This window comes from Haliaeetus leucocephalus, unplaced genomic scaffold (genome assembly GCF_000737465.1).
Source record: "Haliaeetus leucocephalus isolate CR32 unplaced genomic scaffold, Haliaeetus_leucocephalus-4.0 Scaffold636, whole genome shotgun sequence".
In the NCBI taxonomy this organism is placed as follows: Eukaryota; Metazoa; Chordata; class Aves; order Accipitriformes; family Accipitridae; genus Haliaeetus; species Haliaeetus leucocephalus.
Genome location: NW_010973072.1, coordinates 5,443,040 through 5,455,345, shown reverse-complemented (window position 1 = coordinate 5,455,345; position 12,306 = coordinate 5,443,040).

The following is a 12,306-nucleotide window of genomic DNA, read 5'->3' as shown; positions in this document are numbered from 1 at the left end:
GCTTTCTAGTCAGTATACATGTGTTCATGGAGGTGTGTAAACACCGGCAGTCAGGAACATAAGAGCAGCCAACCCAGATCAGAGCAATGGTCTGTATCTGACAGTAACCTTTTGTGGATGCCTAGGGAAGAGTGAAAGCACAGGTAGCATGTAGCGAGACTTCCTGAATAGGAGCTCCTCCCTCCAGAGCTTAGGTCCTGGTATTTCATAGCTTTGGGTGTTTTATAACAGCACTACTTTTTTTAAACCCATGTAAACTTCTCACATCCACTGCCTTCAAGATGAAAAGGACGCTAGGAAGTTGAAGGAAGGAAAGCAAGAGGTTTGGAGCAGCAAAAAGGAGAGATTACAAAAGGAGAAAATAAATGGGATAGGACTGCAAAGAAACAATGGGATTTGAGCAGCAACACTGCTTGAGAAGAAGGATGTAAAGGGACTTGGGGCAGAGATTTTTTTTCCCATCTGCAGCTCTCCATTTGTAACTGACAGTACTGGGGACTCTCTAGGAAGTTAAAAAACAGTATTAAGCACACATGCTGACAGCACAGAAGGGGCACATTGTAAGCTAATGCAGCCTAAAAAAGTGTTAAGAAAATCCAGAAAGAACATTAGTTCAAACTTCACTGGAAATATTTTTGAATTGTATGCATCTGTATGGGACGTCAGACAATCCACCAATGAATGTATCACTTCTTACCTTTCTCAGCCATGCAACCCTATATATGTATTGTCCTTTGTCTCTCACCCCATATGTATCATATGCTGAAAGGAGCCCCTTCCAGTCATTGTTTTCAGAAGTAAAATGTTTTTTTTACAGGGTGGAGGGGACTGAGAAGTTCTGTGAAAAAACTCCAGAGGGGAGACAGTGGATGATAACAGCACAAAGAAAGATGGGAGGACAGATTTGGTACATTAAGAGTGCATCAAAGAAAGCATAGCAGAAGAAATAATACTTACCCATAATGAGCTATTAATGGTACCGAAATTGTACCATTCATTTGTTAAAATGAATATGCTTGACTGTAGATTTTCTTGTCGGTCTATATATTTTGATTATATGCACCACAGAGCTCAGCAGTAAATTACTGCAATTAACTTTGATTCTTTAGGATCCACAAGAGTAGCATATGCACATCTTGTGGCAGAATCTAGAATTCAACTCTAAATTCTTGTCTAAAGTGTTTGTGCAAAGCGAGTGGTTCAGAAGTGCTGACAAACTTCAGCAGGAATTCTACAGAGATTTAAGGCAAAACTGGTTTCTTAAATTTCCCATAAGAAGAAAACTTAAAAAAAAAAACCAAAGAAAATTTAGTATATCTGTCACAATAAAGTTTGAAAAAGAAGTAGAGCTTGAGTTCATTTCTTAACAAACACCTTAAGCATTCAGTTACCATTTCTGTATACTAAATACAGACATTTCAATGAGAATCTTAGCTTACAGATAAAATGTTTTTCATGCTGTTCCTTTTTAATTTTAGTAGCACATCGACCGTGAAACTAGCACCATTCCATCTGTGAAACTACATAGAGTCAGACATTTTACCTCATAACAAATCTGCGTAGCTCACTATTTTTTGGCTGTATGAGTACAGAAGAACTTGACACAAAACAAACTGCAAATAATCAGATGTAACTCTCTAAAAAGAAAGTTATACCCCTACTTTTTTTAGGAGAAATCACAAATCAAGTGTCAATAGAGGCTTGGCAAGGGAAGAAACAACAAAGTATAAGAACTAGGGGAACTAAGAGAGATTCCACAGTAGAAGATCTGCCAGGAAATAGCAATACAACAACTAATCCACTGAATTAAATTTGATAAGGTGTGAGAAGAGTCAAGACAGACATTTATTTCTGATAAAGAACTCTAATAGTTTCCATATATGATACATGCTCTTCTGTTCCTGTTTTCAAAACTTCCCAGTGAACTTCTGGGCACTTCCCAGTGCTGAATTAATTTAACTTACAAATTAAGTGTGCTTTTCTTCTTTGTAAAAGTTGCTCTGCAGAACAATTAATTGTTGCTATATCACTACAGTATAATTTAGAAAATGATACATATATAATAGACATAATGGAGAATTTTGTCATAGCTCAGAAATTCTGTCAATAGATCATTCAAGGACAAAAGGCAGGCAGAACTGGACATAATCTACTTAACTGTACTCGCTTTTTATATCGCAGTAGAGTTTGAAAATCCCAAATAGCACTTGACCTTTTTTGTTAGTGCACAAACACAAAATAAAGGATTGTACAGATGTCATCTGACAAACTATGACACTACTCACTCCATTTGACTCCACTCCGAAGAACAGCCAGCAAAATTAGGCATATACACACATCTCAACCACTCGCAGCTTAAACTATGATCTATCTGCATGAAGACAATGCCCTGTGAACTGAAATGGCTGTGGCACACGTACATGTTCCATTAAGCTACAAATGTGGGGAGATAATAATGCTATTTTTTAAAATTGCTGAATTATTCACTATGGTTTTGACAAACACGGTAAAGCCACAATTAAGATAGCCGCTCCCTTCCCCCAAAAAACTCAGCAAATCCCCCCTGCAGCTCCTTAATAACGTTGTAAATTGCACCATTCATCTGATAAATAAAAATCCTTGGAAAAATGGAAACAATGAGAAAGCAGTTCCATGCATATCCAGATAGTTGTAATTGTTATGGAAACCATCTCTAACAATTCAGTCTTTGTCTCAAAGTATCAGAGGCAAGTCACGATATAATGACAGCAAAAGAAAGTGTAATACTACCCAAGACTTCAAAGTTCAAAATCGGAGAGAAAATTAAACCACCGTGTAGGAAAAGCCTTCACATTCTGCCATCTTCCAGGTTCTTTTTGGAATATATTTATGTGGATGAGCTCTTCGGTATTGTTTGCTGCCTGGACTTCCCAAATAGCTGCTTAACTAGCACTGAGGGCTGGCAGAATCACTACAGTTGTTACAATAAGAAGCATACTGTTTCTTTAGTCTATTCTTCAAATAATCATAATTTCAACCACCTGTCACCATTAGAAATTTTGGGAAACCTGTAAACATGTAACTCTATTCAAGGAATGCCATTCATTTTCAAGCTCCAAGAAGACTGATAATAGGGTCAAAGAGGGTAACAGGGTCAAGGATTCAGAGATCATCAATGGCAGCAATTAGCTTTAATGTAAATAAAGGTGGGTAAAATAAGAAACTACTATTTTTAGACTAAAACCCCCAATTATTTTAGATTATTGCTTTCCTTTCTTTTATATGAAATAGTCTCAATTTATTTTACTGTATTTGTACCACATGAATGCCTTAATGGGTAGTTCTGAGTATTTTCAACATTTCATCTTGTTTTCTTGCAGTAGTCTGCCTGCAGATAAACCAGAGGTAATCCCACAATTGTTCCTAATCAACCTCAACACCTATTTCTGAGTTTCACTGTACCACTTTTCAAATTCATTTGCTGAATAAAACTAGTAAATGCAATATGCATACAACTACTATTCCAAATTATGCCACAAATCATTACTTTGGATGCTCTAGCCTTTATTCTTTCTAGGTACATAACTTCTAGAAAGAATACCATCTCAAATGTTATTTGAGAATTACATTGCATTTCAAAGACTAACCACTCACTTTTCTATTTTCAGGTACATCCCACCCCATACACTCTCATAAAGCAAAAGTCCACAAACACTTTGATTTATTGAAGGTTTAGAGTAATAAGTCATTAATGTTGCAACAACTTACACTTTTTAAAAAGTTACTTTATTTGAAAATTCTGTACACCTGTCTCATGAATCAGTATTTGCGTAATAAGAATTTTGTTTTATGATCATGTGAACCTTGCCTTTCCTACCTTTTTTTTAGTTAAGAGTCTTCTAAGCCATAGAAACCAACCAATTTCCCACAGAAAACAAACTCAACGGAACACCTGTTTTCCACATTACAATCAATCAGAAGTCCAGTCAGATGTGAGCAAATAATCATATTTTGTCAAGCAAAGTGTAGGATGCAAATTTTATGCTAGCATTATTCTGGTAATCACAAGGCAAAAAATAACTATCCTCACATAATGTCATTTGGTTTAGTATTAATCCACCAACATCTTTTGCATGACTGTGAACTGGCAGGATATGAACCTTACAGATAATTGTGTTATACAGTCACAGCCTTTTTTTATAGCTACTGTCAGATGTAAAGCTGGATTTATCACATTGTCAAACCACACCCAGGGGTCTCAGGATAAAGTGACCAAAATATACAGCAAGTTACACACACAGTTAAACACACTTGGGTACAAGCCAAAATAATGTTTCATTCTTAAAATTATTTCAGAAAAAAAAAGTTTGTTTATAAAACATTTTTAAAAAATGTAACACCAATATAGCAAGGATATTGATTTTGCTTCTCTGAAATCCTTCACTTGGATATCATCACCACAGTTAGCAAACTAATGTATAAAAAAAATGGTATTGGCCAAAATGTCTGAAAGGAAAGAAACATATAGTGTTTATTCTTTTTAGACTAACAGAATAAAAAAACAGAAAGTTTTGACTCTGGCACAGACTGTTCACTGTGATTAATAAAAATAATTTTTTCATCGAAACAAATTAATACATTTAAGTAAGTCTCCTATGTAAAGAAAAAAAAAAACGGACTGAAGCAATCATAGGAAATGCACAGGAAAGGCAAACTGGGACTACAGCATGAAGTTCTGGGATGACAGAGGAGAATATCCAAGAAACTGGGAGTTGAAGAGAGAAAGGCAGCAATGAAGAATCTGAAAGAATGAGTCAATATATCATGAGATTTCTAGAAGCACATAACTTTCTGCATAGAACATATTTCTATTCAAACACAACATTCAAGAAATCGCCACTAGAGCTTTCTACATTGCAGCACCCAAAAACCTAAAAAAAAAAAAATACTTACAGGATGTGTGTACTTCCATCAAAGAAAAAAATGTAGTTAACTTGATCTTGTGCCAGCATTAGGGTTAGTTTCCTACTTTATCTGATATATTGTCCATACATCTGAATCTGAAAATCTGGGGTTTTGCTTCTCAGGGACCTGCCCCAGCCCTCTACAGACTGCTTTAACAAAACCCTGTGTAGCTTTAGTTCTGTCTTACATTATGCTTATGCTGCAGGTTTAAATGCATTTTTAGTAAGAATCATTTAATCCATACCTCTTTAATGTCTATATGATCTTTACTTATGTGGACTCACATGTTTAGAATTCTGTTTGCTTTCCTGGCTGGAAAGTGGAAAGTCTCACATATCGTGAGGTTTTTTTAATTGTATAATTCCTTATTAATATACAAAGGTTATATCTCTAAAACTATGTACTTGTTTTCTTAGCAAGAAAAGAATTCAATGATTGCGACTTCTGTAGGCCTCACACTTTCCAGGATCTAAGAAAGAATTCAACAGTCAGATGAGATTTTTGAGTGTTATATTTGTAAAACATTTTATCTGACTAACCTACAAACTCCCTAGAAACATACACTCCTGGATAAAATGCAGCATGCCAAGTTTAAAAGTGATTCAAAGAACTCTTGGAGCTCAGTAAAGACAATTTTCTATTTGGGTCTAAAATAAGAAGCCAGCTCCAGTCTTAACTATGACATGATTATTGCTGCTTTGTAATTAGAGGTTTCCTACAGGCTCTGAAGAATGTAAGCCAATAGTTTTCTCTCTACTTTAAGTTGAGTTTAAAACATGATTAAAAATAGAACAGATCACACATTCATAATACTATCTTAACTAAGACAGAAGTCTGAGAGGTGTGATAATTTGGTACATATCTAATTTTTCAGATACAGTTACTGAAAGTAAAGAGTAGAAAAGACGTATTGATTTGAAATGCAAGTAAAGATGTAGATTCCAATTCTGATTTTTGCATTGCCTGATATATCCCAGGAAATTCATTCAAGCTTATAAATGCTTGAAAGAAGTTCCAGATACTATTTACTAAAGACAAGGCTAGTTTTCTTGACATGTTTCTGGGAAATATGATACATTCAAACTAGGATGTAAAAAGCCAACAACTACTGAAATAAAAAAAAAAAAAAGCAAAAGTATCATAATAGCTGAACTATTTCCTTTGGAATAACATGACACTGATAGGAGGTAGCATTATTTCTCACTTTGAACTGCCCAAAATGAAAACATTCTAAGAAAATAGTGACATTTTACTGTAGAGCTTCTATACATCATATTTTTAGTCAGACACTTAGTTTTTCTTTCCTATAAGCAGTTAACCATCCTCTTTACCTCACTGGAATTTGTCAGCTAGGCACACAGCCATTTTATTAGCTTACAAGTCCTGTTTTACTTGGTGTAGTAAAAGCAGGGATGAGCCTTTTCCTTTGTTCAGAAATCTAAATCTCTCTTCCTAGAAAATAGTTATCTAAAGTAAGATGTCATTTTCCTGGCTTCCTTGAACAGTCACACTTATACAGTGCATTATAGGAGAGTTGACATCACTGGGCAAGGCATGAATTGATGGTGCACATTTCAGAAGATCAAGCCTGAAATTTGAGTCCTGATTTCCTCTGCTTGGTTGCTGTCCATGTCTGCATAGCACTAAGTTCTAGTAATTGTGGATTTGGTCAACTCAGTTTTTAATCCTCAATTTCCCCTGCATATATCTACTGGTTCAGGAAGTACATAAACAGAACATTGCACAACAGTGTAAAATTGCTGTCTTTGCTCTACATATTCTATAACCAAACACTTAGAGGAATGGAAAATTCCATATATCAGGAAAGTTTGCTTCATGTTAATTTTACATTCTCTTTAAAAGTCAAGGAGAAGTTATAGAGGTATGAATCTGCCCCACAGAGAAAATCAGAATATTCCTTCAGTGAAGAAACTGCAGTTGCCTTCAGTTATTAAAGTGTTAAGTAAATTATTACAAATGTGATCCTACATTAGCAGCAATATCCTGTTTTAATAATAGGCTACAAGCACTCTAATTAGAAATGTCTATCATGTAAAACAGTATTAAAACCACTTTTACAATTTTCAAATTAATATGAAAAGGTTTTTAATTGTCATGTTAGTACATTTCCTTGCTAAACTACTCTTGTATTGGAGAAACAGTAAATTCAATAATATGCCTCAGGAAAAATGTCTGTATAAAACTGATACTTCATACTAACTTGTAAGGTAACAATATCTTACCAGCGAAATTTAGGAACAGTCACAATTTTGTCTCTTCTTTGCTTTACCCACAGGACACTACTACAGCAATGTTGTTGCTCTATACTTTATACAAAGTTATCTTTTTCACTTACACAGCAAACACTGTTTTTGGAATACAGATTTAAAAACAATGACTAAATCTGGTTTACCCACCAAACCAAATATGCTTTGGAAAGAAAAGTACATCACTGGTTTCTCGACATGGACTGATGAGAATAAACAGGCTGAGGTGCAAATTAGCTCCTTAACAGCCTCTCTGTTTTCCTAGTGCCTTAAAACATGCTCTTCAGAATGCTGCATCAATCTTAACACGTTTTTCTCTGTGAGATCTTGTGCAAGCTCTTCAGCAAAGTAACAACTTGACAGAATATTTGGTTTGTGCATGAGAGTAACCTATATTTTCATAAAGCTCCAGTTCTAATCCCTTTATAACTATTCTCTCCGAATCAGAAGGATAAATAAATATAAATACTCATTGAACTACATGGTCCAAGAACTTATGTTATGTATCCCCAGTTCAGATGAAAAAGTTACAAGTAATAACATTGCAAGATCACTTCTTTTCACAAAAACCCGCTTCTGGTAGCACTAAGAAAATGATGTTTTTCATCCACATCAACTTAGGGTCAGTAAACACAAAATCTTCAACTAAAATTGCAAAACCAGATTTGCATTGCCTCTACTATACAACAAATCTACGCTGGTCACAACGGTGCAAATGTTTATGCATATGTAATACTGTCTATATACATCCATGTTGAAATATTCCCCATTGTATCACCAACTGCTTCTTCTTTTTTTAATAACAAAACAGTTAATTTGTAAAATTACTTCTATTAAATGAACAGTTAAACATTGAGTGAATATGACCATATCCTTTAGAAATGTATGATAGACTTGAACATAAGTAACGTATTAAAACACTTCATCTAGCTGTCATTTTTATATATTGCTACAATAAAAAAATCTCATTGTATGTCATGACATTTACATCTAGAAACTATTAAAGTGGGATATTCTACATGGTCACCACATATATTATTTATATAAGATGCACAAGTTGGGGGGGCGGGGAATCAAAATTAAGGTTGTTCAGGGTACTTAGAGTATGAACTGTACATACCTTTGAAGTTTTTAACCTAGCTTTGTAATTGTTGAGAAAAAATACTGTGGAAATCATTAACAGCTGCTTAAGTTTAATTCTGAGTTTACTTAAGACAAAGTACCTTGAACACATTTCCTGTTACTTGTATGGCAATTATACCTAAGGGGGAGATGAAGGTGACAGAGTTAGTAATTCCAGGGTCTCATGGTCTGTGCAGAGCCAACGTAGGACAAGAACTTACCTTTCCCTTACTAATGTTTCCTATCCATCAGACCATAGCCCAAATCAATTATTTTATTGGAGTTCATTTTTAACCCAGCAAAAGCATGTCATGTTTAGATATTACAATAGCTTCCTTGAAAAAGAATAATTAGGTTTTCCTTTATAGGTGAAATATTTTTTAACCTGTAAAGGATATGCTCTATGTAGACTGCTGGAGAAAAATCTACTTCATCCAATTACACATTACAGAAAGTGCCCATCTCCGAATCAAATTTTCTAAGAACAGTAATAGATATGGCTAAAAGATGGCTTATAATAAATTTCCAAATTATGGAACATGTTTTTTCAATTTCCAATGTACCTTTATACCTATAGATAAATATCAGTATTTCTATTTTTGCTCTTTTTTCTTAGAAAGGAAGTTTGTTCTTATACTAAAAAAATAAATATACTTCCTTGGGAACCTGGATAACAAAACTATGCATTAATTCAGAAAATTTCACTTCAGCAGTCTTATCTTTTAACTAGAAGCTCCAACAGGTCTTTGTTTTTACTAAAGGTGTGAAAAAGTATAAATATGTAGTCTATGATATAATGATGCAAGATAACTCTAATAACAGGACAATGAATGTTAATCTCTTAAGATTCATCAGCTAATGAATTTAGGAACTAGTATGTTGATAAATCTAATCAGAGATAATGAATCAAAATGTATATAGGATTTGAGGTAATATATTAGATTTCATTTGTTATGAAGCTGGCTCTGTGGAAAAATCACAAAATGTGATAATTTTTAGGACATTTCAAAGACATTGGCCCTAGTCTTCTTAGCTGGCTAACACAACTGAGGTTTTAAACATCCCCTAAATCAGAGATTTTTCTCTGTAGATAATGGGGTTAATAAGGCTATAATCCAAACAACAAACCAGGCCAAAGACACAATGAAAAATCCAGAGAGTGGGAAATTTCACATTTTCACAGTTGAAAATATTGAGTTTTACTTAAATACAAAGATTATGGAAGACAAAATAAAATGTTGATGTTTTAGAAAGACTCTAAAATAAATTTTACATAAGTTATCTAAATACTGGTTTTCTTCTTACAGGGAGTCCTCCTCAGCTCTTTACATTATCATTAACAAAAATTATTAATATGACGCACAAGAACTGTTACTAGTTTTCAGAAAAGACTGTTGTCATTACACAAATAGGCAGATTAATGACTTAGTCATGGTTTCGCGCATTTTTCTCTTCCCTAGTAATGATTAATAACTTGTCAAAAAAAAAAAAGTTGTCAAAAGCACATCTTAAAGAGAAGATTAATATTAGTGATCCCAGTAATGAGTGATCCAAATAATAATCCCACCTCCAGTGATTCGTTCTATTGCACTACCATACAATTAACCTGCTTTTCATATAGTGTTAATAAGATGGAGTAAGTAGGTCTGTTAATGCCTTTTTAAAACATGCAAGTAAATGTCTTTCTTGGGAGGTTGATAATGGGCTGTACTGACCATGTCATATAATCTATCAGCATGAAAGTAGCCTATAGTTTGTGTTTGTTTATAATTTTATATGGAATGAAACTTCTAAAGTTATTCCAAATGTTTATTACATACATATATATAACAGAAGTTTTAATATGTCTAAAATTAAAATCAAGCCTTCATTGTTGAATACAGAAATGTATTAGCATGTACTCCCTGAATATCATTCTCCTAGCCTGTTATTCCCAACTTAAAAATTGCATATTATATCTAATTCTTAGACAAATTTTATTCATCATTTTCCTATACAAGTTCTTACTTGTGTTTTTATGAATTTTTTTAATATTACTCTAATGTTTTGCAAAGAAAAGTTACACAAAAATGAATTGCAAGATTTAGTCCTAAGTTCTGCTCTTCTAAGGTAACAAATTACAGCCCTCTACTGGTTAATAAATACATAAGCACAAGAAGTACATTTCACAACAATTTTACATTAATACTATAATTAGCCAAAGTGAAAAATATAGAAATGTATATAGTACAAATTAAAATCAGACTATAGAGATGCCTGAAATATTTTATTTGGACCATTAGAAAAGGTATTCTTTCTAATTAATGTAGGAAACAGTAGGTCAAGGAAATGGCTGGTTCCTAAATTATATGGACAATTCTATAGAATACTGTAATTCTTCAAAGAAGTAGCCTTATTGGACTACAGCTGCTCATACAGTATTCAAAAATAGTAAAAAATGTTAATGATAATCATTGTGTTATTGTATAAGACTTTGTTATGGTCAGTAAAACGACCTGCAGGCCACAAAAATGAAATGTTGTCCAAGTAAAAATACTGTTTTTCTGACATTTTTATGGTCTAAAATAAGTTTTAAATACAAATGACAAAAAGCTTAACTACAGTCAGCTAAAAATGAGAACCAAACCATGGTATTTGATACAACCATTGGCAATATGATCCAATTTGCAAGGAAAAAATTGTTCAGGTATCAGCATAAAACTTCAGAAATATGACACATGTATGAGAAAAATCAAGAATAGTCCCCATATTTTATTATTTTTTGTCAGTTTTTAAAGGCTTTTTTTCTACTTTGCTCTGAGTCTCTGTACTGCATTTAAAAATGCAAATACATATATTATAAAATAATTTGAAAAATTCCTATATTAATTTAAAAGACTCTATAGCATAATCCTGACTGTGTGGCAAATTTACAAATAATGCACTGTAAAGTGCATCTTCATTAATAGTGTCAACTTGAATAAGTATGCAGTAAAAGAACATTAGCAGCTGTACAATTTATTTTCTCTTACTTAGAAAAAAAACCCAAAAACCAAAGAAACCACATTGCAACTGCCAAAATGTGACGATGCGAAACAAAGAACTGAAAGTATTTATTTGAATGTATTAGACGGTTAACTCAATGCCCTGATAATGGCATTTTACCAAAAGAAGATGATATTGAGGGAAATAAAGGGAATTAATACCCAGTGTAAATAAAAGAGATTTGGAACTTCTTCCACACATTCATGTTATGGAAGAAGCTGGCTGTATGCTGTCCCTCCACCCAATAACCCTGTGAAAAAGCTGTCAGTCTTCCCCCTCGCTTTCTCAGGGGATTTTAACCCAGTTGAAGTGGCATCCATCTCCCCTGCAGTAGGCCCAGAAAAATGGCTTATTTTAAGAGGGGCGGGAGACAAGTTCACCTGCCCTTCACCAGGCTGAATTGTAGGATAACTCTGAGGAGTGTCCTTCATTTTCAGCTGCTCCTGAAAGCAGGTCTGCAGAGTCTGTCACCCCTGGGAGAATAAACAGCCTTTTCTGCACTGAGGTAAGGACGCTAAAAAATGAGGCACCAGGAAAATGCTGAGGTACTGATGCATTGTATGAGGAATGCCAGGCTGAAGTTCAGTCAGGCTTGGTTTTGTTACTTAAGAAATGCAGGTAATTAGTAGCAAACAACAAATAATTTGTAATAAAAAAGGAAGACCCCCTATCTCATATTCACACACACCCACACACACACACCAGGAGGAGAGGGGGCTTCAGCTCGCCTCAATACGAGCACCTGTGGGGAGCTTGCAGGGCAGATAAGTCCCCTTCCCACCTCCTTTTCCACGCCGGTGGCTCTCGGGATCCTCCCGTCCCGCCGCCGCCGCCCTCCACCCGCCGGAGCTTCGCCTGAGGCACCTCGCGCTCGGGGCGGGAAAACCCGCCGCGCTCGACGCTGGAGGACCGCGGCGCCTGAGTCCGGCAGGGGGCGTCGCCTCGGCGG